The 27,665-nt window shown below is 34.6% G+C and overlaps 1 protein-coding gene and 1 long non-coding RNA gene across 4 annotated transcripts in view; both read left to right on the top strand.

Annotated features, from left to right (window-relative positions):
• LOC136035787 (uncharacterized) overlaps positions 1–25,078 on the top strand; it is a 37,800-nt gene extending 12,722 nt beyond the window's left edge. The window contains exons 2-4 of one of the 2 annotated variants that reach the window (XR_010619507.1): positions 8,384–8,518; positions 19,024–19,135; positions 24,644–25,078. This is a non-coding gene — a long non-coding RNA (uncharacterized LOC136035787). The remainder of the gene's footprint in view (positions 1–8,383; positions 8,519–19,023; positions 19,136–24,643) is intronic. The other variant, XR_010619508.1, reaches the window with a different exon arrangement.
• The window catches only part of LOC136035760 (mitochondrial carrier homolog 2-like), a 449,695-nt gene that overhangs the window by 175,549 nt on the left and 246,481 nt on the right, over positions 1–27,665 (top strand). The window lies entirely within an intron of this gene.

Genomic DNA, 27,665 nt, shown 5'->3' with positions numbered 1-27,665 from the left:
TTGGTAGAGTTGGGGGGGGGGGAGCAATTCGGAAAAATTTGAAACTAATGAGGTATTGTTACATACGAACGGGTGATCAGATCTTAATGAAATTTGATATCTAGAAGGATCTTGTGCTTTAGAACTCTCATTTTAAATTCTGACCAGATCCGGTGAGATTGGAGGGGGAAACCAGAATTCTTGGAAAACGCGAAAATCGAGGTATCTTACAAATAGATGATCAGATCTGAATAAAACTTGATATGTCGAAGAAGCTTGATTATTAGAATTATGTAGTTGCATTTATATGCAACTACAATATTTTGATGCTATTGTCTTTCTTTCAGCAAAAGCTTTATTTTTATGAGGTGACGCCTGGGATTGGATTGGTGTGTCCTTTTCAAACAGTTCGTGGTAACGAACTGTAGTAAGGAGCGACCCGGCTCAATAGTAAACGAAACTCTAAAAAACGGAATTTTTGATGCTAAAAGATACATCAAAAGAGTTGAATTTTTATGCTGATTCTAGATATATAAGTTTCATCAAATTTAATCTTTGTCATCAAAAGTTACGAGCCTGAGAAAATTTGCCTTATTTTGGAAAATAGGGGGAAACACCCCCTAAAAGTCATAGAATCTTAACGAAAATCACACCATCGTGTTCAGCGTATAAGAGAACCCTATAGCAAAAATTTCAAGCTCCTGTCTACAAAAATGTGGAATTTCGTATTTTTTGCCAGAAGACAGATCACGGGTGCGTGTTTATTTTTTTTTTTTTTTTTTTTTTTTTTTTTTTTTTTTTTTTTTTTCAGGGGTCATCGTATCGACCAAGTGGTCCTAGAATCTCGCAAGAGGGCTCATTCTAACGGAAATGAAAAGTTCTAGTGCCCTTTTTAAGTGACCGAAAAAATTGGAGGGCACCTAGGCCTCCTCCCACACTCATTTTTTTCCCAAAGTCAACGGATCCAAATTTTGAGATAGCCATTTTGTTCCGCATAGTCGAAAACCATATTAACTATGTCTTTGTAATGACTCACTCCCCCACAGTCCGTGGGGGAGGGGCTGCAAGTTACAAACTTTGTCATTAAGGCCGTGATTAAGTGAACTTGAAAACATCGAGCTTCAAAATTGAAGTAAGGTTAGCCTCCTGTCTTTTAATTCTCTGGAGACCGTTGGTTGTCAAAACTTCAAATAGCACCAATTATCAAGTCTTGTCAAAGGTTTTGATTGACAGCTTCCTTTGGTGAGATGTTTCAGCCGAGAAATAGTAATATATTTGACTGGGTAAAAATAAAATTTTATTAGTTAAAGTAAAATAAAAATTTTAAGATTTAAAAATTTTTAATTTTTTTTAATTTTTTACTTAAAATTTAAGTAAAAATAAATTTTATTAGTTAAAGATATACGCAACTTACAAATTAGCTTACTTAAGGCCGTGATTAAGTGAACTTGAAAACATCGAGCTTCAGAATTGAAGTAAGGTTAGCCTTCTGTCTTTTAATTCTCTAGAGACCGTTGGTTGTCAAAACTTCAAATAGTACCAATTATCAAGTCTTGTCAAAGGTTTTGATTGACAGCTTCCTTTGGTGAGATGTTTCAGCCGAGAAATAGTAATATATTTGGCTGGGTAAAAATAAGATTTTATTATTTAAAGTAAAATAAAAATTTTAAGATTTAAATTTTTTTTTAATTTAAATTTTTTTTTATGTTTTTACTTAAAATTTAAGTAAAAATAAATTTTATTAGTTAAAGATATACGCGACTTACAAATTAGCTTACGTAAAGAAACTTCTGTATTCTCATATTTTTATTGCATATATGAGGGGTTTCACCCCCTCGTCAGTACCTCACTCTTCACGCTAAAGCTTAAAATTTGTCAAAATTTCTTAAGAATGACCCCTGAATAACAAAAGCCGTAGAATAAATAGTTCGAATTTCTAAAAATACTTTAACGTAAAGAGCGAGGTATTAGGAGGTGAGCCCCTCATATGCATAATAATTTCTGTTCCTTTTAACAGAAATTATTATGGAATATTTACAGAAATTAATATTTACAAGAAAATAATAACAGGAATATTCTGTTCCTTTCAGTTGAAAAACTTTGCCATATTTATTTTTTCATTGTTTTTTTTTAATAATGCTAGAAAATCCTGCGCTCCCTTCATGGAAATTTTCTTCCCCCATGACAAATTCCTCCGTGAAAAGTTCCCCCAACATATCCCACTCTTCTCAACCCCTGCCCCAAACCAAATGAAAACGCCCCAGAAAACGTCTGTACACTTCCCAATAACCATTACTATATGTAAGCACTGGTCAGTGTTAGTAACTTGTAGCCCCTCCCATGGGGACTGTGGGGGAGTAGGTCATCTCAGAATTTAAATCCGGTGACTTTTGGAAAATAATTAGCGTGCGACGGGGGCCTAGGCACCCTCCGATTTTCTTGGTCACTTAAAAAGGGCACTAGAACTTTTCATTTCCGTTAGAATGAACCCTATCGCAACATTCTAGGACCACTGGGTCGATACGATCACCCCTGAAAAAAAAAAACAAATAAACACGCATCCGTGATCTGCCTTCTTACAAAAAATAAAAAATTCCACATTTTTAAACAGTTCGTAGTAACGAACTGTAGTAAGGAGTGACTAGGCTCAATAGTAACCAAAACTCTAAAAAAATGGAATTTTCATACCGATAGTTATATCAAAAGAATGGCATTTTAATGCTGATTTAAATATATAAGTTTCATCAAGAATAGTCTTACCCATCAAAAATTACGAGCCTGAAAATATTTGCCTCATTTTAGAAAATAGGGGGAAACACCCCTTAAAAGTCATACGATCTAAACGAAAATCACACCATCAGATTCAGCGTATCAGAGAACCTTGTCGTAGAAGTTTCAAGCCCCAATCTATAAAAATGTGGAATTTCGCATTTTGTGCCAGAAGACAAATCACAGATGCGTGTTTATTTGTTTTTTTTTTCCAGGGGTGATGGGAAATTAGAGGGCACCTAGGCCCCCTCCCACGGTCATTCTTACCCAAAGTTACCGGATCAAAATTCTGAGATAGCCATTTTATTCACCATAGTCGAAAAACCCAATAACTATGTATTTGGGGACGACCTACTCCCCCGCAGTCCCCGTTGGAGGGGCTGCAAGTTACAATCTTTGACCTGTGTGTACATATAGTAATGGTTACTAAGAAGTGTACAGACGTTTTCAGGGGGATTTTTTTGGTTTGGGGGATTTTTTTACATATAGTAATGGTTATTGGGAAGTGTACAGGTGTTTTCAGGAGAATTTTTTGGTCGGGGAGAGGGGTCGAAAAGAGGGGGATATACTGGGGGAACTTTCCATCGAGGACTTGGTCATGGGGGAAGAAAATTTCCATGAAGGGAGCGCAGGATTTACTAACATTATTAAAAAAAACATTGAAAAAATATATATGAAAAAGTTTTTTTTCAGCTGGAAGTAAAGAGCAGCATCAAAACTTAAAACGAACAGAAATTATTACCCATATGAGGGGCTCACCTCCTCCTAATACCTCGCTCTTTACGCTAAAGTATTTTTAGTAATGTCAACTATTTATTCTACGGCTTTTGTGATTCAGGGGTCATTCTTAATTAATTGGGCCAAAATTTAAGATTTAGTGTAAAGAGAGAGGTGCTGACGACGGGGTGAACCCTCTCATATGTGTAATAAAAATATGAGAATAAAAAATTCTTCACGTAAGCTAGTTTATAAGTTACGTATATCTTTTACTTATAAAACCATTCGTAATAAATTAAATTTCTAGTTGCCTTTTTTTATTAACCAAAAAATTGGAGGGCAACTAGGCTTCCTCCCCCGCTCTTTTTTCCCAAAATCATTCGATCAAAATTATGAGTAAGCCATTCAGCAAAAAAAAAAAAAATTCAAATTTTGTTTCAATTATTACTCTGCGGAGAGCCAAAATCAAAACATGCATTTATTCAAAAACATTCAGAAATTAAATAAAAAAACAAGTTTTTTCAACTGAAAGTAAGGAGCGACATTAAAACTTAAAACGGACACAAATTACTTCGTATATAAAAGGGGCTGCTTCCTCATCAACGCCCCGCTCTTTACGCTAAAGTTTTTTACTGTTTTAAAAAGAAGAGTTGGGAGAAAGAGTCAAACTTTAGCGTAAAGAGCGGGGCGTTGATGAAGAAGTAGCCCCTTTTATATACGAAGTAATTTCTGTTCGTTTTAAGTTTTAATGTCGCTCCTTACTTTCAGTTGAAAAAACTTGTTTTTTTATTTAATATATTTAAAATCAGCATTAAAATGCGATTCTTTTGATGTAGCTATTGGTACCAAATTTCCATTTTTTAGAGTTTCGGTTACTATTGAGCCGGGTCGCTCTTTACTACAGTTCGTTACTACGAACTGTTTGATAAAGTTGGAGGACAAGCAATATAAACAAAGGTATTTTATTTCAAATGACAATACAATTAAGTATGTAACTACAAAGAAGGATAGAATGTAAGGAAAATGAATTTTCCTGTTACCGGTATTAGACGATTAATCTTATAAGTACGGCTCTTGTATTGGAACCCCCTGTGGAACTTTGGGATCAAAGCATCAATGAAGAATCCTTTAAGCTTGGAAAAAATCTTTTCGGTCCAAAAGCCTGGATTGCGGTCTATCTTTTCAATGTAGAAGTCTTTCTGGGTAAAAATCATGAAAAAGCAAGTATATAGCTGAGCACATTCAAGCTGACTGATTGTACTTGGTAAAAGTAGTCGTGGCCTCGTTTGGGGTTGACCAGTCCATTCTTTCCAACTTCCATGCAATAGTCCGCCTTAGACTCTTTTCGGTTCTTTATCCACTAGCCTATCCCTAAATTTCTCGCAGTTTCGCAGTTCCATACCTCGCTTTGATTTAATTTTCCCCATGATTTCGGCTTTGTGTGCATAACTTTCCCGAAGGCTCCTGACTATTTCTCATTTCTATGTTTCTTCATTGCATTGAAATAATTTATGAAAATTTCACACTATTAACAAGCAGCTGATTATTCCAGCTTGTCATTCTCGTCTCTAGGGGTTATTATCGGCGATCTGAAACGATTCTTTATGGCAACCGACGTGTAAAAATTTCAGGTAGCTGAAAATATTCTAGGGGACTGTTAGAAAACAGGAAAATACATCAAAAAATGGTTCCAATCATCTTATAGGTTATTGTCTTCTGCACCTGATAGTACCAATTTTGTTCCAAAAGCAATATCCTTCATAGAGTACACTTGTGAAAAATACCTAGACATTTTCTAAGATTTCTAAGCAATTAGAGGAAATAGAACAAAATCCTTTCAAACATTTTGTAGCATCTTCAAGAAGCTATGGCCTGATATTAAAAGCGGCATCTTCCGCCAATGAATACTTGAGTACTTTTTAAATATAAATTTTCAATTTAACATGGGATTTTCGAGTTCCATCAGTTCACTTAATCACCCCCTTAAAGAAACTTCTGTATTCTCATATTTTTATTGCATATATGAGGGGGTTCACCCCCTCGTCAGTACCTCACTCTTCACGCTAAAGCTTCAATTTTGTCCCAATTTCTTAAGAATGACCCCTGAATAACAAAAGCCGTAGAATAAATAGTTGAAATTTCTAAAAATACTTTAACGTAAAGAGCGAGGTATTAGGAGGTGAGCCCCTCATATGCGTAATAATTTCTGTCCCTTTTAACATAAATTATTATGGAATATTTACAGGAATTAATATTTACAAGAAAATAATAAGAGGGATATTCTGTTCCTTTCAGTTGAAAAACTTTACCATATTTATTTTTTCATTGTTTTTTTAAATAATGCTAGAAAACCCTGCGCTCCCTTCATGGAAATTTTCTTCCCCCATGAAAAATTCCTCCGTGAAAAGTTCCCCCAACATATCCCCCTCTTCTCAACCCCTGCCCCCAACCAAATGAAAACGCTCCAGAAAACGTCCGTACACTTCCCAATAACTATTACTATATGTAAGCACTGGTCAGTGTTAGTAACTTGTAGCCCCTCCCACGGGGACTGTGGGGGAGTAGGTCATCCCAAACGGCATAGTTGTAAGGATTGTCGACTACGCTGAATAAAATGGCTATCTCATAATTTTGATCCGGTGACTTTGGGAAAATAATTAGCGTGCGACGGGGGCCTAGGCGCCCTCCGATTTTTTGGTCACTTAAAAAGGGCACTAGAACTTTTCATTTCCGTTAGAATGAACCCTATCGCAACATTCTAGGACCACTGGGTCGATACGATCACCCCTGGAAAAAAACAACAAAAAAAAAAAAAAAATAAATAAACACGCATCCGTGATCTGCCTTCTGACAAAAATACAAAATTCCACATTTTTAAACAGTTCGTGGTAACGAACTGTAGTAAAAAGCGACTAGGCTCAATAGTAACCAAAACTCTAAAAAAAATGGAATTTTGATACCAATAGTTATATCAAAAGAATGGCATTTTAATGCTGATTTTAAATATATAAGTTTCATCAAGAATAGTCTTACCCATCAAAAATTACGAGCCTGAAAATATTTGCCTCATTTTAGAAAATAGGGGGAAACACCCCCTAAAAGTCATACGATCTTAACGAAAATCACACCATCAGATTCAGCGTATCAGAGAACCTTGTTGTAGAAGTTTCAAGCCCTAATCTATAAAAATGTGGAATTTCGCATTTTGTGCCAGAAGACAAATCACAGATCCGTGTTTATTTGTTGTTGTTTTTTCAGGGGTGATGGGAAATTGGAGGGCACCTAGGCTCCCTCCCACGGTCATTTTTCCCCAAAGTTACCGGATCAAAATTCTGAGATAGCCATTTTATTCCCCATAGTCGAAAAACCCAATAACTATGTCTTTGGGGACGACTTGCTCCCCATTTAGCCTCAAAAAATTAATATGCAAATTTCGTTTTAATTATTTATATGTGGAGAGCCAAGATCAAACCGTGCATTAATTCAAAGACGTCCAGAAATTAAACAAAAAAAACAAGTTTTTTTAAATGAAAGTAAGGAGCAACATTAAAACTTAAAACGAACAGAAATTACTCCGTATATGAAAGGGGCTTTTCTTCCTCAACGCCCCGCTCTTTACGCTAAAGCTTGACTCTTTCTCTTAACTCTACATTTTAAAACAGTAAAAAACTTTAGCGTAAAAAGCGGGGCGTTGAAGAGAAAAAGCCCCTTTCATATACGGAGTAATTTCTGATCGTTTTAAGTTTTAATGTCGCTCCTTACTTTCACTTAAAAAAACTTGTTTTGTTTTTTTTTGTTTAATTGTAGATAGGAGCTTGAAACTACAGTAGGATTCTCTGATACGCTGAATCTGGTGGTGTAAATTTCGTTAAGGTTCTATGATTTTTACGGGTTGTTTCCTCCTCACCTGTGCTTCCAAACTTAAGTCTCTAGATCGTGCACGAAAAATGCAGGATCAAAAATCCATCGGCAATCCTTCAATTCGTCGCAATCCAAGTTTCTACCACCAGTCACGATCCGGTAGGGCAACGGGGAAGAAGCTACGGGGTTCTGCTCCGCCTCAAGGTTTGTCGCTTGACCTAAATCTCTTGACTTGTCTAGTTCTTCAGCGTACCGCATTATTAGGAATTTTGGATATTTACATCTACCAAGCTCCAAATACTTTTTACAAAGGCGCTGTCTATGTGTGGTAACACTTTTAAGATGTATACCTCGCTTTGATTTAATTTTCCCCATGATTTCGGCTTTGTGTGCACAACTTTACTGAAGGCTCCTGACTATTTCTCATTTCTAGGTTTCTTCATTGCATTGAAATAATTTATGAAAATTTTACACTCTATTAACAAGCAGCTGATTATACCAGCTTGTCATTTTGGTCTCTTGGGGGTATTATCGGCGATCTGAAACGATTCTTTCTGGCAACCGACTTGTAAAAATTTCAGGTTGCTAAAAATATTCTAGGGGACTGTTAGAAAACAGGAAAATAAATCGAAAAATGGTTCCAATCATCTTACAGGTTATTGTCTTCTGCTCATGATAGTACCGATTTTGTTCTAAAAGCAATATCCTTTATCGAGTACACTTGCGAAAAAGATCTAGACATTTTCTAAGATTTCTAAGCAATTAGAGAAAATAGAGCAAAATCCTTTCAAACATTTTGTAGCATCTTCAAGAAGCTATGGCTTGATATTAAAAGCGGCATCTTCCGCCAATGAATACTTGAGTACTTTTTAAAAGTAAATTTTCAATTTAACATGGGATTTTCGAGTTCCATCAGTTCACTTAATCACGGCCTTAAAACGGACAGAGAGAGAACTTTCTTCTTCTAAACCAGGCATGTGAATAGAGAAAGTGTGTTTATTCTCATCATTACTGAAAAAAAATAAACAGCTCTAATTGTTTTCATAATCTATTTCAGGTTTTGGCAGTACGGCCAATGGCAAGAAATCATAATAGATGACAAATTACCAACGGTGGATGGGGATTTAGTCTATGTTCGATCCCAAGTCTACAACGAATTCTGGAGTGCATTGTTGGAGAAGGCATATGCAAAGTACGTACTTTAGTTCTGTCACCATTAGGTACATTGTGCACATAAGTACATTTTACAGGGGGGGGGGGGAGGGGGTAAGTGGTTCCAGAAACTTTTTAAAGAGCAGTTAAATGGAGAAACTTTCCATTTTAATCAAATTGCTCTTGTGTAAGAATAACCATTCTTGAGGAATGGGGAGATAAAAAGGTGATAATCTAGTGTAAAACATAAGGAGTAACAGACAAGGAGTTACAAGTTCCTATAGGCTGGCAGCAAGGCCCTAACCGGGGGGTTGATAGGTTTGAACCCCCCAAATTTTTGGGGGCCCAGAAAAAGTAGCAAAATGCACTTAAACTTACTTTTTGTTTTATGTGGATTTTTTTTTTTTTTTTACAAAGTACTCAAGTGCTGATAGTGTTGTGAATAAGTAGAATATGGTAGTTGCAAAATTGAAAATAAGTAACTGAAGGTTGTGAAAAGGTGAAGCACCTACTGATTTTTGAAAAAAAAATATTAGTTAATTCTCTTTAAATGAAAGGTGATAACTGGAGAAAAATGCTGAAGCATTATATTGGTATCTGTATGAAACAAAGGAAGATGAAGCTTATTAGAGTAAAATATACTGTAGATTGAGTTTCAAGAAAAGAACAGTTTTTTTTCAGGAAGGGTAGAGAAGGTGTCGACCGAATTTTCCCTCTTAGATTAATAATTGAGAAATGTCTGAGTCATCATACCCTTTAGTCCTCAGTTTTTATGGCACTTGGTATTAACCAAGTGACATATAGCAGTCGCCAATTCTGTCGGTCTGTCTGTCGGTCCCGGTTTTGCTACTTTAGGCACTTCCAGGTAAGCTAGGACGATGAAATTTGGCAAGCGTATCAGGGACCGGACCAGATTAAACTAGAAATAGTCGTTTTCCCGATTTGACCATCTGGGGGGGAGTGGGGGCCCGGTTAATTCGCAAAAAATAGAAAAAATGAAGTATTTTTAACTTATAAGCGGGTGATTGGATCTTAATGAAATTTGATGTTTGGAATGATATTGTGTCTCAGAGCTCTTATTTTAAATCCCGACCGGATCTGATGACATTGGGGGAGTTGGAGGGGGAAAACCTAAAGTCTCGGTTTTGCTACTTTAGGCACTTCCAGGTAAGCTAGGACGATGAAATTTGGCAAGCGTATCAGGGACTGGACCAGATTAAATTAGAAATAGTCATTTTCCTGATTTGACCATCAGGGGGGGGGAGTAGGGGCCGGTTAATTCGGAAAAAATAGAAAAAATGAAGTATTTTTAACTTATGAGCGGGTGATTGGATCTTAATGAAATTTGATGTTTGGAATGATATTGTGTCTCAGAGCTCTTATTTTAAATCCCGACTGGGTCTGATGACATTGGGGGGAGTTGGAGGGGGGAAATCTAAAATCTTGGAAAACACTTAGAGTAGAGGGATCGGAATGAAACTTGATGGGAAAAATAAGCGCAAGTCCCAGATACATGATTGACATAATCGGAACTGATTTGCTCTCTTTGGGGTAGTTGGGGGGGAGTAATTCTTAAAAATTAGAAAAATGAGGCATTTTCAACTTACGAACGGGTGATCGGATCTCAATGAAATTTGATGTTTAGAAGGATATCGTGTCTTAGAGCTCTTATTTTAAATCCCGACCGGATTTGGTGATGGGGGCGGGGAGTTGGGAGGGGGAAACCTAAAACTTGGAAAACACTTAGAGTGGAGGGATCGGGATGAAACATGGTGGGAAAAATAAACACAAGTCCTAGATAGATGATTGACATAAACGGAACGGATCAGCTCTCTTTTGGGTAGTTGGGGGGGGGGTATTTCTGAAAAAATAAAAAAAATGAGGTATTTTTAACTTACGAATGGGTGATCGGATCTCAATGAAATTTGATATTTAGAAGGATATCGTGGTTCAGCTGGAAAAAAAAATTCCGAGAAACCCCGTAGATAAGTATATATTCGAGGATTTTCAGAATTATTATAAGTCAAAAAATGTGTTACAAAAAATAAAGAACGAAAAAAGTGGCGAATGTGGGCTGATGTCTCCTACTCGAGCTGCCTGTTTACAGCAATTTAATGCCTGTAGGCCGGCCGGTACCTATATGGCTCTTGCTACTTGCTCTCGCTAATTTTGCTCTCACTTAGCTCTATTGAAACAATATTATTATCCACGAGAAAATCAATTATGCTTTTGTACATGTATCTTTCATCTGCATTTTAAAGTCAACTTGACCAGGGAATATGGCCATGATAAAATTGAAACAGCAAAAAAGACAACCGATACAAAATAAAATCATAAAAAACTCTAAGTCTTTAGAGCTAATCTGCACAAAGCTTGCCCTGTAAAAACTCAACTTCAAGTAAAACCGAGAGGAGAAGAGAAGGAAGCACAAAAGTAGAGTCTTTAAGAGGAAAGAGATTTTGTTTGCTAAGGAATAAAGTAAAATAAAAGATGATGAAGAGAATGATTTTTGGTAAAAAGAAAAATGGACTTAGGAACGGAAAAATTGTGAGTAGAATGGCTCAATAGGCTGAAGAGGACACCAAAAATCCATTAAGAATCATGATTTGTCTAGAAATGGGGTAAGCTCAGGCTTTGCTAGAAGCCATCTAGACAAAAAAGAAACTTGAAATAGACCCTCAAGTAATAGCAACATTGCCCAGGAAACTGGGAAAGGGAAATTCCCTATAAACTGTCAGACAATAATTAGTAGTTTATGCTCAAGTTAATTACAATTAAATTTCGTAATATTAAGCAATGTTGATCTTTCCGCTGTGATTTTCTTTTGTTGATTTTGTAACAACTAGAAGGAGATGAAGAGTCAGTTTGTGATCAGGTTACTTTGCTGGTGGTGGAAACGTTAGAACTGAGCAAACTTTTTTCAGTTATGGCTAAGCATCCCTCTAAAACCAAACTAGATGCTATTGGCTTGTGTCTTCACACCTATTCAACCTATTCAAATAAAACTGAAAGAAGTATCACTCATTAAAGCCAAATACTTTGGCCATGAACTATGTTAAATATTGGTTTCCTAAAACCGAAGTTTCTCAGAGATAAGTAAATAGCCAAATTAAGACAAAGTCATATACCCGTCTCACTAACTGTATTTTAATTAACTAGCTGAAAGTAAAATGTGGTTTATCCCTGCTTTCTTTGGCTATAGTGAGTGAAAGCTTGAGATGGCTAGAACTGGTACTGCGAATAAAGGATGGCAGAATACCAACGGCTGTCTTTGCCGGTGGCAAACTTTTTTTACTTGACGAACTTTCACCTTCTTTTTATTCAAAAGTGATGGTGTTTGCCAGTGACGTCGTTGAGGGAGTGGGGCAGTTGACCCCCCTCCCCTCCCCCAATAATATGGTGAAAATATTACTGAGTAACATAAAAACTGGTGGTCGCTATAAGTTTCAACTTCGTTCTTTACTTTGAGCAGATACTTTTTTTTAACTAATCCATCCTTGTCCTCAGTATAAAAAAAAAAAAAAAAAAAAAAAAAAAAAAAAAAAAAAAAAAAAAAAAAAAAAAAAAAAAAACAGGGGGTTACACTTCCTAATGTGACTACATTAATATCTATATATATTTACCGTCTTAAAAACCCTATCATCAAGTAAATAGGTTAGCCTAGCTACTGGAAAAATTACGAAAATCTACTAAACTTTCTGTTTTTGCCCCCTTTGCTCAAGTCGAATTGTTTCCCCTAACAGGTAAAGGGTCTTTTACTTTCCAAAATCTATTAGTTCAATATAACATTTTCTTGTTTTACAACATTCAAAATGGATATAAATACACACTCGACATATGCAAATAGGACAGATATGGGGTCACTGAAAAACAATAAGTTATCAAAAACCAGAATTGTTTAGCTGAAAAACATGAAAAAAAAAATCAGAAAATAAAATAAGATGCTTTTTATAATAATATTCGTACTGTAGCTAGATAGGTCAAATCGGTTGTAGCTTAGTTGTAGAAGTTTGTAGGGAGAAGTGAGCACCTCCAGCAATCAATTAATTATTTTAATTTTTATTTACTTTGAATCAAAACTCCAGCATAGCTCCAAATTCTCGTATTTTGTAATTGAAACTCCTAGTGGGCGCTGATTAGATCCTATTCGTTGCGTTTTGGTTTCATTTACTAACCCATAAATGTAGAACTGTCTATGTAAAAGACCATGTCTAAAAGTTCTAAATATTTTTTTTTTTTACCCAGCTCTGCATAAGTATGTTGTACAAAATATCTGCTATAAGTATAATGAATTGAATCCGAACATTAAATATTTGTTTTTCTCACAAATTAGAAATGTTATGCTCGCGAATATGCGGTACCAATCCATACTCTTTATCTATTGTCGTCAGTTTTAATATGCAGCACTAGGAAACCAAGCTTGGCTTCGCGAAGGAAATTTTAGACTTAAAAATAATATTCATTCCCCCCTCCTCCCCTCTGGAAATTTGTGCCTACAATACCCTGATATACGCAATAATAAACTTTGTGTTATTTTTCTAAATTTCTTTTTTTCATAAAATACAAAAGGGAGGGTAGTTTTCAAACTTTAGGTGTCAATTTTTTCCATCCGATTCGCATCCCTGGTTAGTTTTATTTAATATAATGTGTCTATCAAAATGCTACCAAGAACTGTTGGCAAAATTTTCTCGATATTCATAATCGAACATTTCCCAACGAGTAAATTAATAATTCAGAAAACATTCTGTTTTTATTTATAAACATGAAAAGAAAACCCAAAACGCACTTTTTGGGCCCCATATGTCACTTTATTAACAAATTTAGAAACAGCGATTAAATATAAAATGTAGTTTATAAATGACTGCATAATTAGCTCTCTATGATGTCCATTTGTCTGACCCAACCTTTCCATTCCAAAACTGTCACCCAAATTGCACTTCCAGTGTGCCATGTTGCACTTTGTACATTTCTATGATTTCCTAGTGCCTAAATTCTGACGAAGAAAAATAAGACGACATATCATCGCTGCCCACGTAAAACAAAGTGATTTTTCTAAATGTTGAATGAAAGTGGTTGCATTTTGCCTAAATAATGTTTCAACAATTGTAATTTAAAGGAAGTACTTTTTGACTTGCTATGAAACCATTTTGAAATCACATGAAGTGATGCACGGGCTTGTTGGAATAGCGCTTAATTCAACTGTGAGATTTTGTCTCCTATGATAGCTACGGGATTTTAAGGAAATGGGAGGGGGGGGGGTATGCACTTTAATGTTAACGGACAAAGAATCCAAGCTTATTAAACATACCATCATCCATCCGAAAATGTTTACAGTACACAAGTATAGTTAGCAGGAACTCATTGCTGACAGCCTTAGTAAAAGCTGGCTGCACTATTAAAAGTGCAGTAAAATTTACAGCTGACAGTAAAAGCTGGCTGCACTATTTAATTTAAGTTTGTTGGTTGCGTTTGCATTGTTTATTTATGTATTCTGTAATTTTTTTGAATTTAGTCGAGTAATACTACTACTACAGCTAATAACTCACTGCAGCACCATGCCGCCTGAGGCCAACACAGCTGCGCAGGCTCCTCCTCCAACCTAATCTATTTAAAGCCTCCCTGTTTACACCCTCCCAGGAAGTTCCCATTTCCTTTAAATATTTATTTATGGCATCCTCCCAACCCAGACAAGCACATTCGGAAAAAATAGAAAAAATGAAGTATTCTTAACTTACGGACGGGTGATGGGATCTTAATGACAATTTATGTTTGGAAGGATATTGTGTCTTAGAGCTCTTACTTTAAATCCCGACCAGATCTGCTGAAATTGGAGGGAAGTTGTGGGGGGGGGAACCTAAAATCTTGGAAAACGCTTAGAATGAAGGGATTGGGATGAAACTTGGTGAGAAGAGTAAGCGGAAGCCCTGGATACGTGATTTACATATCGGAACGGATCTGCTTTATTGGGAGGGGGGGGGGGTTAATTCTGAAAATTAGAAAAAATGAGGTATTTTTAACTTACGAAGGAGTGATCTTATCTTAATGAAATTTGAAGTTTGGAAGAATGTCGTGTCTCAGAGCTCTTATTTTAAATCCTGATTGGATCCGATGACATTGGGAGGAATTGAGGGGGGAACCTTAAATCTCGGAAAACACTTAGAGTTGATCGGGATGAAACTTGGTGCAAAAAATAAGCACAAGTCCTAGTTACGTGATTGACATAACCGGAACGGAGCCGCTCTCTTTGAAGGAGTTGGGGGGGGGGAACTTAATTCTGAAAAATTTGAAAAAATGAGGTATTTTTAACTTAAGAAGGAGTGATCAGATCTTAATGAAATTTGATGTTTAGAACGATATCGTGTCTCAGAGCTCTTACTTTAAATCCCGACCGAATCCGGTGAAGGGGAAGTGGGATGGGGGGGCAGAACCTAAAACCTTGGAAAACACTTAAAGCGGAGAGATTAGGATGAAACTTGGTAGAAAGAATAAGCACAGTCTAAGATAAGTAACTGATTTAACCGGACCAGATCCGCTCTCTTTGGTGGAGTTGGAGGGAGGGGGGAGTAATTCGGAAAAATTAGAAAAAATGAGGTATTTGTAACTTACGAACAGGTGATCAGATTTTAATGAAATTTAACATCTAAACGGATCTTGTGCTTTAGAACCCTCATTTTAAATTTTGACCAGATCTGGTGACATTGGAGGGGGTTGGAGGGGGAAACCGAAATTCTTGGGAAACGTTAAAATCGAGGTATCGTACGAATGAGCAATCGGATCTTAATGAAACTTGATATATAGTAAGAATCTTATGTCTCAGATTCTCCATTTTTTAATTCGAATCGGATCTGGGGACATAGAGGGTTGGAATGGGGAAACAGAAATCTTGGAAATCGGAAATCTTGGAAAACCCTTAGAGTGGAGAGATCGGGATGAAACTTGATGGGAAGAATAAGCACAAGTTTTAGATATGAGATAGACATAATTGGCACGGATCCGTTCTCTTTGAGAGAGCTGAAGGTTGTTAGTTTGGAAAAATCAGGAAAATTGAGGTATTTTTTACTTACGAACGGTGACCGGATTTTAATGAAATTTGATATTTAGAAGGAACTCGTGTCTCAGAGCTCTTATTTCAAATCCCAACCAGATCATTTGACAGTGTGGGGAGTTGGAGGGGGAAGCCAGAAATCTTGGAAAACGCTTGCAAATGTCGTAGATATGTGATTGAAGTAACCAGACTGGATCCGCTCTCTTTGGTGGAGTTAGGTGGTGGGGTTCAGTGCTTTGGCGAGTTTGGTGCTTCTGGACGTGCTAGGACGATGAAAATTGGTAGGCGTGTCAGGGAGCTGCACAAATTGACTTGACAAAGTCGTTTTCCCCGATTCAACCATCTGCGGGGCTGAAGGGAGGGGGAAAATTAGAAAAATTGAGGTGTTTTTAACGAGTTGGTGATCAGATCTTAATGAATTTTGATATTTAGAAGGACTTCGTGACTCAGAGCCGTTATTTTAAATCCCGACCGGAATTAAGCCTCTGATTTTCCTTTTAAAGCAATCTGTTGATTCTTAGAATTTTGCTAGAGTTCATACTATACGAGCTCTTTTCTCTTTCGACCTCGTCGCAAGTGCCATATGAGCTCTTAGCTCTTGTTACTTAATAGTGTTAGTTGTTCCTGAAATAATATAAATGCGCCCTTTTTTTACCTTTATGTTCACAGTTGCTTTTGACTTTGTTGTACAATGTTTGTTTATTCCCTGAAAGTTTCTACTGTGGTCCATGGAACTTCCTGAGATACTGTCAATATGTCTTTTTAGCAACCTTGATGCACATAGTGCGTTTTGATTTTGATCAGTACCATCTGTACAATTATCTGAAAGTCGCCTTAATACCCTAAGAAGTTGCTGAGATATTTTTCATATGCCCTTTTTTCAACATGAATGCAGGTAGTATCTTATCGTTGAATTCAATTTGCTCTCTGATCATTCCTTGAAAGTTAAACTTGATATCAAAAGCTGTTCGTGACATGTTGCGAATACTGTCTTTTGACTATTTGTTCGGGATTTATCTCAACATACACCAAAGGTTTCAGCTTTATACTTTAAGCAATTCTTGTTATATTATATCAACTTTAAGCAATTCTTGTTATATTATAGGTTCATCATTTTGACGAAATGGATGCACAGAGTGTCTTTCGATTTAGTTTAGAATCCTCCCCCAGCATCCTCTGAAAGCGTCTACTAAATACTCTTAGCCGCTCTTGATATTTTGCCGACGCGCCCTTTCGACTACTTCGGTGTATATAGTATACTTTGATTTTGTTCGACACCCTCCTCACCAATGATTGAAGGTTTCAACTTAATACCCTTAGAAATTACTAAGATATTGGAGATGTGCTCTTTTGACTACATGGATGCACATATATTCTTATGATTCAGTTCGATTTTCTTCTCAACCTTCTCCTAAACTTAAAACCCCTAGCTGCTCAGTTATTGTATACTAGCCATTTTGACAATCATGATATTAGTCTACTTTTAGTCTACTTTCATGTTAAATTCCTGGTCTGACATGTTGAGAGCCAAAATAATTGGACAATATCAACACGGTTGCTCCCGAAAATGTCTGGGACAGCACTGCAACGCAACTGTGACCATGACTGGGGTCTCATTCGGAACCGGTTTTAGACTGATTGGAAACCAGTAACATCTGGTTTGCCTCGTGGGTTGGACCTCACTTCCTCAAGGCCATGGTCACACAACAGTTGCATGTGCAATCAGTTAGCAATTCTATTCTCAAAACAGTTGCCCCGTGGCCGCTGGGCCTTAGTCGCTCCTGAGCCGTTCTTGATAGTGCAAATGCGTCTTTCTTACGACCTTGTTACACGTAGTTAACAATTTTATTTTCTTCGCCTAAGTCGGAAAAAACATTTTATAAGGTTTATTGTTAACACTTTTACATCCTAAAAATATACAAAAATTATTTTTAAAAAATGACAGTTTCTGATGAAAGTAAAGTGCGAGGTTGCAGCCTATAATGAACAAAAACTATTGCTTATTTATGCAACATATTTTTGAAAATTAAGCTCTCTTGAGTTTTTAGAGAGTTGTTAGAGTTAAAATCATATCGTAGAATTTTTGTTTTCATGGCTGGTAAAAGACTATTGAGAGCTTTATAAGTTACTCTTTTATTTTCTGGCGTTGTTGTGTGTGTTAATATACATCTTTTTGGCGTTGTTGATATGTCTTAGATTTAATAAGCCATTTGTGAAAAAAGAAATAGAAATAGAAAGGTAAGACGGGAATTTTTTTTGTGACTCAAACCGTGCTAAAGTTAAAGCGTCAAAGATAATTTTTTTTTTCTATGTATTACCCATCTACCCATCTACGGTCTATTTGTACCCGACAACCATGAGTTTCTAAGATTTTCTTGAGGCTGTTTTAAGTTAATTAGTTTTTCAGGGCATAAGCAAAACTGAATTAACTTTGACGTCGCCTTTTATCCATAGTAATTAATATTAACAATCTGTGGATTATCCCCTCCCCAATTGACAACACTATTTCAGTTGAAAAGAATACGATATACCACAGCTTTAAAATATACTTATTTAAATTATCAGTAATATTTAAACCACAGTTTATAGCAAAATATCAACCGTAGTAAAGAGATGCGATAAAGTTTTATAATATAATAAATACAATTGATAAAATGATAGGCCAAACTGACCAGGGCATAAGCAAAACTGAATTAACTTTGACGTCGCCTTTCATCCCTAGTAATTAAACGTTAACAATCTGTGGATTATCAAAAACTACAATAACTTTAAAAGAAAGGTACATTGTCTTAAGATATTTGGCACCCAGCGCTGACAATTTACAAAGATTTAGGCGGAGGTAAAATATATTTTCAAAATCTAGTGGGATAAATTTGTCGCTTCGTTTTCAATGAAAATATAAAAAAAATATATTCAATAAATATACTCTGTCAAAAAAGGTATTTCCAAATCTAAGAGGGCGCATATAGTCCCCTCCCCAATTGACGATACTAGTGTTACCATATGTTTTTAGCTCATATTTTTGGCTGATTTTTTTATTCATGAAATCGACGCCTGCTCCTACCAAAACTGGAGAACTGCATAGGAGATGTTGTTCATTAAAAGTTGAATTCTCTGTTTTTCCTAATCTCTGAAGATGTATAGGGTTCACCATTTAACCAATTCAAAGAATAAAATTTCATTTTCACTGTCCTAGGTACTTCACAACGAATCGGTGAAAAACCTATGTCTACACAATACTTTTATCTTTTGCTTTAGCATAAATTCAATTGAAAAGAATGTGATATACCGCAGCTTTAATATACACTTAATTAATTTATCAGTAATATTTAAACAATAATTTATAGGGAAATAACAACTGCATTAAATAGATGAATTAAAGTATTATAATACAATAAATACAATTAATAAAATAATCAAAACAAAATAAAGGTAAAACCTGACCCACAGTTATTCCAATTGTCATTAATTTTATATTCTGTTACAATCTTCTTTTTCAGGTAAAACCCACACTATGATGGGTAGTAAAACAGAAAGAGGGGTCCTGGAACACGTTGTAAATGAGATATTTTACGCTATTGAAAGTAATCCCGACCGGGAATACTTGCTCAGGTAAGCACTATGTAATTTACGTCGCTCTTTGAGACAATCATTCAGTGTTACGATCCTATAATACACAGAGGCTGGAGAGGGGGGTTAAATCAATGTCCCACTCATGAGAAGCAAGAAGACATAAAAAGATGCATAGAACCTTGGAAAATGAGAAGCATTCCCATTGAAATTCTGGTAAGAATAAAGCTCCTGGTAATACGTTTCCCTTGCCAGGGATATCCTTGGTGGTGCTCATGTTAAAAGAAAAACATCGAAGTAAGAGCTACAACACGTCTTGCAATTAATTTTTACTATAAAATCTCTGAAATGGGCAAAAATAACCAAGGGACTCTTTTTGACATTCTTAACAATAAGCGGCATGCTTTTTAACATTCTCTTCCAATAAGTGCTGTTTATAAGGAGACTGAATTTAAAAAAAATATCGTAGCTTTAAATAAGATTTTCATAATGTAAGCAATCTTTTTGGGATTAAATTTCCCATCTTTTAAATATCTTTGTTGTTTTTAACTTTTGAAGGCCTGTATGTCCTGGACAGAGAAATAAAAATTTATTATAACAAACAAACGATAATTAGAGTTTAACGGGCCCCCCATGAGGTTAAAAAATTGTCTGAGAGGGTGGCCAATATTATTACAAATAGGCTTACGTTTGCTTATGTATCCCATAATATTTTTTCTACTTATATTTGTCATCAGAATTTCACTCTTCACCCCCTGGAGGATAAAAATCATACCCCCAATATCAAAGGTATGTTTAGAGTAAAGTCTTGGGGGGGGGGGGGTTGGCAATGTGATTAGGGACCAATAATTGACAAGTTTCATTTTAAAAAGTTAAAAAAGAGAAACAGCCAAATGAGGGTGCAAGAGAAGTCTTGGGGAGGGGGGGGGGGTTCCTCCAGCCCCCCTTTGGATCTGCCCCTTCCTTATATTGTTAAACTTAAAAGTAATCGTTCTTTTTCTCAGAAGGGATGCACGTTTACCTATCTTCTGGTATTTCTTACAATCTTTATCTTTTTTATATTTTGCTATATAGAAAATTGTCACAATCTTTTTTGTATTTAGCTATATAGAAAATAGGCGCAATTTATGTGAAAGAAGATGGAACAAAATTTTTGAACTGAAAAGGAGGAATATAATGTGTTAATATATTATGTATAATATATATAATGTGGGTTTATTTTTGCACAATATAATGTGTTAAGGGGAACGTTTGGGCCCCTCCCCGATATATACCGTTACAGACGTAATTCTCATGGTTAAAAAATAATTTTGTGCAAAAATAAACCTATCAAGTTTTAACAGTATTCCCAACTGTAAAGAAATTTAGCAATGGCTCTATTTGATCCGACAAAAGGAATAGCCATTTATCTTGTTTTATTAAACCATGCCTCAAAAGAACCAAAGGTCTTTTTGATTCTGGACTATTTGATATTAGCGTCTTTCGCTGGCATTGACTCATGGATTTACTCGTAAAAGTCGATTGTAAAATCAAGTAAGAAAATATATAATAGGTTACTTTTTGATGGTTTTGCCAATTTATCCACCTTTTTACCCATTCATTTATGTTTACAAGATTAATTAACTATGACCCTCGAGTTGTTAAATTAAATTAATTTAATTTTCAAAAAAAATTATTTCTTACATATTGTTAGATTACATATTGATACATATTGTTGATATTTTTTGATTGCAAGCGAAAAACGGAGAAAATACTTAATGTGTAAAAAGCTATTTCTGGAGAAAAATTGGCTCTGCAAGGTTGTTAAACGAATCTTTTAACGAGATAAAAAAAATAATAGTATCTTATGTGTTGCCAAAACAGCAGAAGTAATTCCATTGTCTTTCTATAAAGAACCGTATCAGGGCTTTTGTTGAGCCTTCTTTTTCTTGTGAATATGAAACTAGTATTTTAAGTAGAGAATTAGTTCTAACTTTTACGATTTTTTAAATGTTTTATGGCATATCTTGTTTTCATTGAGATGGAAAAAATAATAGAGCTCCGCCAGAGTACAAAATTTCATGATCAGATTCCGCCATTAACGGCGACTGTATGTTTAGAATAAGATATTCTAGAGTAATTATTAGAATAAATATATTTTATAATATATTTATGTATATATATGTATATATATATATACACACATATATATATATATATATATATATATATATATATATATATATATATATATATATATATATATATGTATATATATATATGTATATATATATGTATATATATATGTATATATATATATATATATATATATATATATATATATATATATATATATATATATATATATATATATATATATATATATATATATATATATATATATATATATATAGATTCTTCCTCTATTGGTTCCACTGGTCTGCAAGGCGTCACAGTATTTGAGACTGTGGGCTCACTGTCTGTTGAAACTCAGTCGATGTTTGGTTCTACGAAGTGGTTCTACAAAATGCAATGTAAGCATTATAATAAAAAAGCTATATGGACAAATTGCTTTAATACTACAGTTAACTTGAGATGTTACAGCTTGGATATGATTTTTGGAGTTATTAGAATTTGTTTTATACAATACTTATATAAGATTTGGGGGTGATTTGTACAAGCAAATTGTGGGAATTCCCATGAGAGGGGAATGCCAGCCCATTTATAGCTGACTTGTTTTTAAGTCAACTAGAATATAAATATATGATGGATAAGAATAATCCAATTAATTTAAAACATGCTTTGTCAAATAATAAAAGATATTTAGATGATATTTTGGTCTTAAATTGTAAGGATTTCATTGATATTTCTAAAAATATATATCCATCAGAGCTTATTCTTGAGCCTAGTCATGGCGCTGGTCATGAAGATCATTTCTTAGATTTTAATATTAATATTTGTGATAATAATAAATTAAGTTTTAAAATGTATAATAAAACGGATGATTTTGATTTTGAAGTGATAAGTTTCCCATTCCCTGAAAGTAATATACACTCAAATATCACATATTCAGCGTTTTTCTCACAGTTACTTCGTTATGCAAGGATTTGTAGTAATTATATTGATTTTAAAAATAGATGTAAAATCTTAAGCCAAAAATTGACATCAAGAGGTTTTTCTGCAAATAAATTAACTTGGCAATTTAAAAAATTTAGTTTTCATTATAACGAACTTTTAAATAAATATCAAAAGAATTACCTAGAAATACTTAAAGAAATTTTCAACTAATTTCGGAGGTTCGAGAAATGTTGTCGCAGCGCCATTTATTTTGAACTGTGTTTCTAATTGAGCGGATTTTCTTAAAAATTAGCCACATGGTAAAGATGAATTCTATAATTGTTTAGTTCATTCAGGTTTTTTGCAATGTGCTAATATTTGTGATTTGGTAAAATTTATAATATTTACCTATTGTTGCTAAAGGGAGGGATATATTAACAGGATAAGCTTGTTTTGGTTTTACTTGGTTGTTTTACATTTGCTGTTTTTTTTTTCTTTCATAGGCATGTATTTTGGGGGTGATACCTGACGCGGGGATGCCATGGATATTCTGTGGTAGCCACAACACTGTGCTGGGTAGAGAATTTAGAGTGGCGAAACCCTATATAGGCCAGTGTATTCTCCTGATGAGCCCTTATGTTGGGTGTTGCCTCTGAATTATTTGTCTATATTTTTTTTTCTATTGTTTGGTAAATGACGACTTATACTTATTGACGACATGACTGCCTGTCCATGGATTATTCTTTATGGTTGATTGTATGTGGCTATGCTGTTTGACCTATGTGATTGTATGGATGAGTAGGGTTAAGGCCTCATTCAAGTGCTGGTCTATATTAATCACTAATTTAGGAAAACAGTCTTCCTTTTCTCCTTCTGTCTCTCTTTTTTTTTTTTTTTTTTTTTTTTTTTTTTTTTTTTTTTTTTTTTTTTTTTTTTTTTTTGTGCTGTTGCATTGGTGATTTCTCTTTTCATGATACTGTAGAATAAGAAAATGGAATAAATAGACACCAACTGGCAAAAATATGACCTTTATTTATGTTTTCTATCTCTATTCTCATAATGTATCTTTTCTTTTGCCATGGCTAAATGCAATGCCTATTAGCAGTTTACATACAATAACTTAATTAGCTTTCTTATTTACTTTTGAATCGTTTTTAGTTTTAAATGTGTTCACTCCGTATCCCTTGAATATAAATTATAAATATCTGTACTTCCATAAAATATCTATGTTTACATATATAATGTATGAAATATCTATACTTATAATATAAAATATCTATACTTAAATAAAAGTTGACTAATTAAGTTAACTGGGCTTCAAGAGTAATTTTATTAATAGAAAATATTGCAAAACAGGAATTCGCCCCAGGGTTACAAGTTGTGTCCGCTTGTCGTCCTTTTTTCGGCTAAAGTTGAACGGCAAATAAAATACCCAAATCATGACTTTTAATAATAAAGGTGTCTCTCTCGTATATAACTGTGGTCAATAATTTTGACAGGTTTTGAGGGGTTAGAACCGATCTCAGAATTAAGGCTAAAAAGACTTTGTTGCTTGAACTAGGAAAAAAATAATGTAATGGATGACCTATGTTAGGTAATTAGAAAGTTGGTCAAAACGGATTACTTTTAATATTAATAGTAAAGAAGGTGGATGAAGTGAAGACTTGAAAAGTAGAGAAGGGACAGGGTGGTCTTGGAAAGTTCAGAAGGAAGAAAAGTCTCAGAACTAAGGTTGGGATCCTAGAAGCCACTGTAACGACTGTTTTTAAGTGTGGTCCTGGAAAATTGGGGGGCGGGTTGAAAATTATAGGAGGAAGGGCTTTGCTTTCAGCACGTGGTACACCTTCCTGACTCTCATGCAGTTCAGCACCCTTCTCACCATCCCCGAAGACCTGACTAAATTTGATTTCAAAGGATTTCAAAAAAGGGGTACCAGAATTGATAATAAGTAAAATACGCTTAGATACATATATATATATATATATATATATATATATATATATATATATATATATATATATATATATATATATATATATATATATATATTGTATAATATATTAGTTCTTCATCACTTTTTTGATGGTTTTATCTTCGTGGGGCTCTTAGAAAATGTAAATTTCTTAAATCACACCTTATCTACCCATGAAAGTTTTTGCCCAGAAAATTTCTTTTCCGCCAAAAACTAATCCATGCTACCCCCGCCCCTCCTTAGGTAGTGCTCATTTTCACATTTAGCATATTCTCTTGTATTGACTAATTCAGTTTTAAGGAACACATTTGTATCTGTGCTTTTCCTATATCACAAAATGTTCCAGGAAAGTCTAAAAGGATTTGTTAGTAGCAAGCATAATTACATGTGAAGAAAAAAGGTCTTGACCAGACATCGCAACCATTTTGAGGTTTTCGCTCTTGTAATGTATTTAGCCTGTCTTCAAAATTTATCCTTTTATAAATTTTTTAGTTCGGAAAAACATATTTCGGAAAATGATTGACTTTCCTTTTCTTTTCTAGATAATGAAGTAGCTGGGCAGTAAATTTCGGAACTCTCTGCATAAGCCTGTTCTCTGTTGCATTCGTCCTTTTGTGTATAGACGCTTATTTTTACATAAAAAGACAGTGCAGCAGAACTGGTTTCTTATAATTTTAAAGTTTAAATAAAAAAAAGGGGTTCTAAACCTCAAGTTAAATAGAATCTCAGTAAAATTCGCGTATATTTTTTTTGCTCCCATTTTTATATTTTACTAAAAAAATAGAACCCTTAAAAAAAATTTAATCAATTTTCTTTTTTGCTCATCCTCCACCAAACGAATTTACTGCTCATTGAAGCTGTGCAATTATGTGGCCTCTGCTCCTGCCAAAGAACCTCTTCCTGACTCAACATACAACAACATTTTTTTATTTTATATTTTAATATAAATTTAATCAATAAAATATTGTTTCTTTGTATTCTTGCAAACTGCTTGTTGTTCTTAGAGCTAGGGATAGTTCATAGGGACGGAGTACAAGATAGAGAAAATTAAAATAAATGCATAACTATGTTTATCAAAACGATTAATGAAGAGCACTTACTATACATGAACAACTATTGTATACTTTCAACTTTAAGCACCCCCTTTTTAGAAGGGGATGCCATGGAGGAAAAGTGATTTTGTGGTTATGTTTCAAAAACAGTTTCGACAGACCTATTTCTGGGTCCGCCATTTTATATTTGCGGATTAATGTTAAACTTAAAAAATGCAGCTAAGACTTTTTTATATATAGAGTGAACCTGATAAAAGTAGGAAAGGGGATCTTGCTTGTCCAAAAACCCCAATGCCAGGGTTTACTGTATCTATATGCTTACTAATGGCGAAGTAATAATAATTATAAAATGACTAAAATAATTCATTCTTTCAAATATATTGACCATCGGGTAAAGAATAACTTCAATTGAAAATATATTGCGTATTCATTGAAGAGCCAATGCTATTAATTGTTTTGGGGAGTTAAATGAGGGTTGCACAACTCATATTAATGGCCTTTTCCGTTTCTTTTTGTGCTGGATTTCTTCATTCAATGTAGTCTGTTTGGTTTAAGATTGTTAACTTAGAGGATTCGACTTATGCCCGCTCTGATCTCTAAAATTGTGTCTTTTCTTTCGCGAAAATGCATCGTTTTCATGCATTGAATTTTTAAATGAAATAACAGGGTATACAGTACTTTTGCGTTGACGATAGCTTCTGGTCTATGGATGAGCATCCTAACCCCAAAAAAACTTTGGGCGTTTTCATGAGTATCTAGGCTTGTATGAGAAGCCTAGAGGAAACTTTTAAGAACCGAATAAAATTATTGAAGAAGAATTTTGATCATCCTTCAAAAGAACTATGCAGTAAGGTCGTGGAAATACGGCATATATTTTATAATATTTTCCAAAATGTTGAAGATTAGCAAAAAAAAATATATATAACGCCTTTTAAACCGTCGATTATTGAAAAGACGTTATACTTTTGACTGTGGGGGAGACCTGTACTTAACGCTTTCGGTCTGTAAAACTCGTGAAAATTTGGTTATAATAGATTTTGAGTTGATTGTAAATCGAAAGTAACTCTAGAACAAAAGAGGTTATAGCATTAAGCGTTAATTATTTATAGCATAAGAGCAATAGCATTTTTTATAAGCTTACTATATGAGTGGGATTGAATATTAAACCTATTCCAATTTTTGGAATAGACCCTAAAACTCTTATTTAAAGGTGCAAACCAGTGTTGTCAGCTATGTCATACCACATCTGAAAACTTATAAAACTATTGAAAAAACTTAACTTGAGTATAGAATATGAAAAATAGATTCTTAAGAGTGTCGAAATTTTAGTTATTTTAGAAACACTGCATAGAGGTCTGAATCGAAATCCTACGGGCAAAACAGTGAAATTCTACGGTTGAATCATAGGGTTTCATTGTCACGTGACACATACGACATCGTTTATTGCTTGATAGCCAATGATTAACGCAGGGGTGGGGAATAAGTGCATGCATGGTAAATACAAACAAACACTATTTAGGAACAGTAGGGAAATTTTTCCAAGACAGTGGAATTCAATTCAGTGGATATTTATTAAATCCAGTGGATATTATAAGCGCCTGAAAAAAAATGTATAGTAAGTTACAATCGTAATGCTTATTTAGAGGATTAACTCTTAATGTGAGACAAGTCTATATTCAATCATCTTATTGGAACATGCGCAGCTCGTGAATGCTCGATGTTTACTTAGTAATTCAATAATAAGACTTAAAACCAGTGAAAGTCGTGAAACCAATGCCAAATTTCCACCGTGCAGGCGTAGTATTTCAGCCCCCATCCCCAATAAAAAAACTATTATTAATCTATACCAGCTTGCTTCGTTTTAGCTTATACTAGAATCTAATTAGCAGAAAAATCACAAAAATTCTATTGCGGATAAACCAAAACATGTTGACCATGCTGAAAAAACACATGCTTACCAGGTGTGGAAGAAAAGTCACTATGCTCTTTGGGAAACAAGTTCTTTCTGCTGTTGTAATTGAAAATACCCTTTATAACAATTTTTTTGCCGATTCGAGATAAAAGGCTCAACCCCTTTTCATAGATTGTTGCCAACAGTAGTATTTTTTTTAGTAATGACTTTAGTGCAATCAGGCTGTCTAAACATAGGAATTGACTATCCCTTGTGAGGTGTTTCTTTGCCTACCGTAACGGTGATACTAGTCTAGATTTTGGAAAATATATTTTTGGCGGTATTTTCATTTAAAAATGCCCTTTTCTGGATTATCATTGAAAAAGATGGCCAATCTGCCCCTCCCCCACTTCATTTTGAGAATAGGTATTGCCCCCTTTGCCTAAATTTTCACGAATTGACATCACTGATTACTACAATTTATTATTGACAAACCGATTCGATTATTGAATATAATTGAAATTTACAATGATACACTTAATAATTTAGTTCAATAGTCGTTTGTTGTTGTGTTTCTTTTGAGTATTCTATTATGTTTATTTTCCTCTTTATTGTCACTTC

This window comes from Artemia franciscana, chromosome 2 (assembly GCF_032884065.1).
Source record: "Artemia franciscana chromosome 2, ASM3288406v1, whole genome shotgun sequence".
Classification (NCBI taxonomy): Eukaryota; Metazoa; Arthropoda; class Branchiopoda; order Anostraca; family Artemiidae; genus Artemia; species Artemia franciscana.
Note: the sequence above shows the minus strand (reverse complement) of the source record. Positions and strands in the feature narration are given on the sequence as shown.